Raw genomic sequence first — 7136 nt, 5'->3', positions numbered from 1 at the left:
GTGCAGCATTTCATTTGATTTAGTGGATCATGAAATACTTTTGACAAGATTATTGCATTATGGGTTTAGGGAGGCAGCATTGAATTGGGTACAGTCATATCTAACTAACAGGAAACAGTTCACCTATATCAATGGGTCGTTTTCTTCCCCTCATGCTTTAAACTGTGGAATACCGCAGGGCAGCTGCCTTGGGCCACTTCTTTACTTAATATATACCAACGACCTTCCTTATGCCTTATCTCAAGCTACTATATTTGCAGATGATACAACAATTTATACAGCAAGACAATCGGTTCAACAGGTACAGCAAGCTCTATAAGTAGATATGGGAAATATCAGGGAGTGGGTTTGCTGGAACAAACTTGTTTTGAACGTCAAGAAAACCAAAGTTATGTTGGTCTGTTCCACCAGGGAAAGGCCACCACAACATGGGATGCAAATAAGTATGGGGGGAGTACAAATTYAGGAAGTGGCAGAAACCAAACTACTAGGGGTGCAGCTAGACAACTGCTTATCATGGTCGTCTCAAATAACTCATCTATGTAAAAAAAWATATATATATGCATGCATGATCAGAAGGATAGCTAAATATTTACCGGGAAAGATTCTTAAGCAAATAACCCAAGCATTAATTGGGAGTCAGGTGACCACTGTTCTGTGGTCTGGGAAAATGCATCAGCAAGTGAAATTAGGAGGCTGCAGATTGCACAGAATAAAGCAGCAAGGATTGCTTTAAGGTGGAGATATGATTATTCTGTTGTAGTCATGCACAATGCTCTTGGGTGGTCATTAATCAAGAAGATAATACAAAAAAAACATGTTTCTTTCCCCCATTTAAAACGGCCATTTAAAACGGCCAAACTCCATTCACAACAGTATTCAGTTGGTAAGAGACAGACAATACTAGGAATAGATTGTCCATCATCTACTGTATGTGTTATCCCAGGAGAAAAGAGAAGCGGGCAAAATAACATTTAGATTCAGAGCAATAAAGAAATGGAAGAATTTATCTGAGCAAACCAGAAACGTTTCAATATATAAATTCAAACAATACTTTAGAACCATATAATAAATTGGAAGGTTGTGCAGCACCATGGTAGATGAAGGAACCAATCTATCTTTTCAGACTGTTAGAGTATTTATCTGGTCAYTATGGCAGGGTATTATGTCTGCTGTTTGTAACAGTTTGTTATATGAGAAAATGTGATTGTATTATAAATTGTATTTTAATGTTCGAGGACTCTTGGAAGATTAGTCCGAATGAGGACTAAAAGAGATCCAAATCAAATCAAATCTCTGCTGTGTCTGTGGATTACATTGTTGGACATTTCTATCTCTGTGTTGTCTTCATTCTCAATGTCAGTGGGTGAGAGTGCTTTTACGAGATCAGGAAGTGATGCTATTGTGCGCTTTCTATTATTCTCTAAGACCAAACATCTGGAGTCATATTAGTGGCCGAAGCTATCCTGGTGATTTTCAATTTGATTGTAGTGATAAGGTTGATCCTCTCAGATACAGGGCCTTGCTCACTGAATGAATCCCCTGGGCAGAATAACAGACAGGAATGTTATAGACCCTAAGTAGGTAAGGAAAAGCTCAAAGCATGATTGTGTTTCCCTCATGCAGCTTAAACTCTTGGACCCTGGTATGTACCTTGTAACAGAAGACACAACAGGAATGAAGCAGCTTTTTAGAAATAGTGAATACATTTAGCCTCTATATACTGTACCTTGAGTTAGTGAGCCTGTAAAAAAGGTGTGTGTGTGTGGTGCATGTGTATTTGTTAAGGTGGGTGCGTAATACTGTGTATGTGATTTAAACATTTACCAGTTAACTCAATCCCAAAGATATTGCCACTCATAGTCAAAAATTGTAGGTATTGTATCCAGCGTTAGTGTATTGAGAGTTTGATGGGTAGTTTTTGAGAATTAGCCTCAGTGAACATTACCAGCTCCTCCAGTATCATTGACATTCACTTTAGAGAAGTTCCATGCTTCATTTGAAAAGATCAAAATGTCCGAATTGTACTGTTGTTCTCCTTAGTGTATTCATCAGCATGAAAATATACACACATTGCCTTTCCGCTGGCATTGTATTCTAACACTCACAATCCCAACATGAGTCCCAAATGGCTCCCTTTCCCTTTTTTCCTTCTATTTACTACTTTTGACCAGGTCCTATATGGACCTCTGTGCAAAATAGTCAACTATATAGGGAATAGGTACCATTTGGACGAACCCCCGTCTCCTGAGGTTCAACACAATTCATTTCACTCTATTTACTTTCTCGGCAGCTGAGCAAATTTCCAACAGTTAGCCTTTTTTGGAGCCGAACGTGAAACTAAAACTACAAATAAATCTCCAAAACTAGGCCAATATGTGCTGCTTACTTGCTAAGTACACACGACAGAGCACATTTGGTCATTTGTAAGCACAAACTAGCTCATCATTTGAGGAAGTCATCAGCTGATACAGGCACAGATGCTGAAAAAGCTATTTGTTAAATGTCACCCGTGGCGTGGCTTGTGCATCTCGTTTACGTGGGTGAGGTCTATTGTTTTGACCTTACACGTAACCCCTGGATAACAAGACGTCATTTCCTTCCGTGTCCATCTATTTACCTCCTAATGCCCTTGCTTCCCCTCTGCAGTGAAGAAAAAACACCCATGAATAAACCCTCTCATATTCTTCCAGGTGGAGATGAGCCAGTAAACCATTTTGTGCTAAAAATATTTCCCTGATGAAGCACCTGCATGCAGGATCAGGATGCTGCTTCTACCGCTGCCTGGCAGTTGCTGTCTCCTCCTGTGTTACTCTGCTGTGTATTCTCCCATGCAGCACGTCTGGCCCTCCCTCCCCTGCCCTACCTCCCTCCCCTCAGAAATGCTGCAATGCGTCTCCCATAGCCAAGAGTGGGTCAGTGTAACTCAGCCAGCGGCAACATAGCAGCTAGCTTAGCATCCCCATGGCAACAGCCAATGGGTTGCAGGCTGAAGCTAATGAGGCGTTTGCAATATTGTTTTGTTTACGTGGCATGAAAGAGAATATTATACGGGGTAAGCATTTACAGAGAGAAATAGGATGGCGAGTGAGGGAACCTTGGAGGAGGGGAACCAGTGTATGGCTCACAGTGTTTTAGTCTGCAGCTAATTGTGTTTGGCTAATGCTAGAAGCCCGGATGTTGTATTATCAGTAATCGGTTTCAGCCATGTTTCATACACCCCAGCGTTTTGTATTTTGTTAATTGCTTATCTAATATGCGAAATACACAGACGCCCGTGCATGCCGCTGTAGACTTGCAGTCCTGTCAGACACTGTAGGAACACTCATCTTATAGCAAAATAATAATCATCGTCATCATCATCATAATCATAATTATAATATCACAATAATTAATATCATAATAATAATAATACTCATAATAATAATACTATACTAATAATAATAATAATAATAACAATAATGATGGCCACAATACTGATGGCGTCTACGCTTCCAATATATTAAAGCACGGTTGCAGAGGATCATTCTGATCCATTTCTCTGATTTTGCTTTCCAATGGTGTCGTACTGTCATTTGACTAAGTTACTCATAACTGCAGTACATTTCTAGCTATTCCTTATCATGGAAAACATGAGGTCTCACATGTTAAAACCGTTGGTCATGTTCCTTAATGGACCTCAATGCTTAAGGCTTATTCACATCACCACATATAATACAATGCCTCCATTATAAGTCTAGTCTATTTTAACATGCTACAATCGAAGCAATATTATAGTGAACAAGTGGGCGAACCCAGGTCGCCGGCAGAAAGGCAAACACCCTACCCATTACGTCATTAGGTTAAACCACTTGGTGGGAATTGTAACGTGGCTTATATAGCGAGGATCCTACAATATTTAGTATTTCCACGCACAGAAATATTGTAGGAAGTGCGACTACTGACTGCACTGTTGTTAAGTTGTTTTCTTATCCCTGTGTTTTGTTGTGGTTGTTTCCTCTCCAGGACAGAACCCTGCAGTACAAGAGTGATGTCCTTGAGACAGTTGTGTTGTGTGAACCCGTCAGAGGAAACTACAGCTTCACAGGTAGGTGTGACCCAGACATACCTGACAACTGAGAGCTTTTGCCTTCACAGAAATCACCTTTATACATAAAAATATGGTACGGTTGATGTTTCTCAATGGAAACCTTTTTGAAAAGATACTGCTTACTGATGAGGTCAATCAACTGTGATGATAATCCACTAATGTCATTTTTTCTTCTATTTGTCCCTCTCCTCCTCCCGTCCAGATCCCCTCTCTGGTCACTGACTCTGCTGACACAAGCTACTAGCTCTAATGGCCAGAGCTCTGAGCAGGGAGGTGACATCCACTGCAGGGTGGAACCTCACCTGGAACACTTCTCTGACGTCATCTCTGATCCTGGAGTAAGATCAACTGTTTCATCACACTTTACTATAAGTTGACGTTACACTGTATAGACTACACTGTGTAGTTACTCTGTTGTTATGTTAGTAGTATCCAGACTGGACTCTCTCAATCAATATTTGTTATCTTTTATTTTAGGAGGGGTTGATTCATTTAAAAATTTCTGTTATATGCTCAAATAAAATTTTGTTTTTATGAATAGTGTACTTGCTATTAAAATATGTTTATTTACATAAGCTATGTCTAACAGTATGTTTATGTGTGTTGTGTCCCACCTCAGGTGACTTGAGTCCTGTCCAACTCAGCATCGGACCAGCGGCCCAGGCTAACAGTATCGTGCCTGGAGACGGGGGCTGGAGCTCACTGGGCCACAGCCAGGAACAGCAGCACCTCCAGAACCTTCTGGAATACCGCCTAAACCCTGAGCCACGCTTCCCGACATGGAGGGAGTCGCGGAGTTCACAGAGTACGTCTCGGAACGGTGGACGTCCCGTCGCCCTTTGACAATCTGGAACCGCCCACCTCGGGTGGTTCTTGAAGCTATCCAAGCCCTGCTGCTACATCTTCCCCGGAGGAGAGGTGACTCTGCCCTGTTCGCCGTGAACGATTCAGACCAGTTCAACATCCTGGTGGATGGCGGGTCTGAAAGCAGGTCCTGTTTCTGGAAGCTGGTCAGGCACTTGGACAGGATAGATTCAGTCCTGCTGACCCACATTGGGGCGGACAACCTCCCAGGCATCAACGGGCTGCTCCAGAGGAAGATAGCTGAGCAGGAGGAGGAGCAGTCCCAGGGATCTGGCGGCTCCAACACATACGGTGACTGGATGAAGAACCTGATTTCACCCGAGCTCGGTGTGGTGTTCTTCAACGTCCCCGAGAAGCTACGAATGCCTGAGTCCACGCTAAAGGTCAAACGGAGCATCGAGGAGGCATCCCTCACACTGCAGTATCTCAACAAGCTTGGCATCAAGTCAGAACCCCTTTACAGGGTCGTTAGCAACACCATTGAGCCCATCACGCTTTTCCACAAGCTGGGCGTTGGCAAGCTAGACATGTACATTCTGAACCCTGTGAAGGAAAGCAAGGAGATGCAGTTCCTTATGCAGAAGTGGGCTGGGAACAGTAAGGCCAAGACTGGGATTGTGATGTCCAATGGCAAAGAAGGAGAAATATCAGTCCCTTACTTGACCTCAGTAACAGCTCTTATCGTATGGATCCCGCATAGTCCAACAGAGAAGATAGTCAGGGTGCTGTTCCCTGGAAATGCACCGCAGAACAAAATCTTGGAGGGGCTTGAAAAGCTGAAGCACCTGGACTTCCTGCGCTACCCAGTGGCTACTCAGAAAGACATATCCTCTGGGGCCCCGCCTCCAATCATAAAACAAACAAAGATGAGATCAAGAACAGAAAGCAAGGAGAGCCTGAAATCTTCCACCAAAACACAGTTGGCCTCAAAAGCCAGCAAGAAGGAAGCTAAAGGGCAGGAAGAGGAGTCCAAGAATGACTCGGCTAAAGAGAACAAAATTGAAAAGAAAGAGGAGAAGAAGGTGAAGCGTGAGAGCGCCAAAGCTACCAAAGCCACCAAAGCCACCAAACAACAACAAAACAGTGAGGCAGCACCCGAAGCAGCCAAACTGGAGAGAAAGAAGCTGTCCAAGGAGAAAACCCTGAGGAAACACTCCAAGGAACGACCATCTAAGATGGAGGAGAAAAAGGACAAAGAGAAGAAAGAGATCAGTAAAGTAAAGAAYGAGGACAACAAACGCGAAGTGAAGAAAGACYATACTGGTAAAAAAGAGGAGAAAAAAGAAACAAAAGCAGTGAAGGAGGAGAAAAAGAAGGATCTGAGTAAGCCAGAGCTYAGGAAGATCACCAAACCAGACCTGAAACCCTTTACCCCAGAAGTCAGGAAAACCCTCCATAAGGCAAACAAGACACAGGCCAAACCCAAGACGGACAATACTGACAAAAACATAACAGCAAAACCGGTCAAAGAGAAAACAGCTGAGAAAAAGTCTGTCCCAAAGCCCCCCAAAGCCCCCCACAAATCCGCTGCTGCTTTGGCAGACGGGTCCATTGTATCCTCTCCAGAAGACCTCACCAAGGACTTCGAAGCTTTAAAACGAGACGAGCTCTCGAAGCTAGGGAGTGAACCCATTCAGAATGATGTCATGTCTGGATGTCCAGCTTTCACAGACTCCAAACTCCCTGATGAGGGAATAACAACTAAATCCCCAGCCAAWCTTGGAGAGAKGTTTGAGGARGAGGGTGCCGACATGGATGATGYTGATGARGATGATGAGGAGTACAATAAAGAGAGTGGTGTACTAAAGAAAGYTGCAGATGTRGGGAAATGGCAGGACATTAAAAGAAATGCTGGCATGGATAGGAAATATGAGGAGGAAATGGAGCAATACGACGACTACTCTACTAAGGGAGACATGAATTCGAAGAAGAGTGTCAGCTCAGAAGAGGAGGGCGACGTTATCGAAAAAGCAGATCTGGAGGGAACTGAGGATTATGAGGATAAATACAACTCAGAAAAATCTAAAAAAGAATGGGACACCAAGTCAACTGACTTTAAATCGTTTTCAACCGCAGTCGCCTCTGGACAAACCACTACCGCTGCCTCTGAGCAAGTGTCCTTCATCCAAGATGAGACTATTCCCGCTTATTCCGAAACGGAGCAGACCATCTCCGATGAGGA

General features: G+C 43.3%; 1 pseudogene; it reads left to right on the top strand.

The window, feature by feature from the left end:
* The window catches only part of LOC112080708 (microtubule-associated protein 1B-like), a 21583-nt pseudogene that overhangs the window by 7110 nt on the left and 7337 nt on the right, over window positions 1-7136 (top strand).

This window comes from Salvelinus sp. IW2-2015, unplaced genomic scaffold, assembly GCF_002910315.2.
Source record: "Salvelinus sp. IW2-2015 unplaced genomic scaffold, ASM291031v2 Un_scaffold16446, whole genome shotgun sequence".
Taxonomy (NCBI): domain Eukaryota; kingdom Metazoa; phylum Chordata; class Actinopteri; order Salmoniformes; family Salmonidae; genus Salvelinus; species Salvelinus sp. IW2-2015.
Note: the sequence above shows the minus strand (reverse complement) of the source record. Positions and strands in the feature narration are given on the sequence as shown.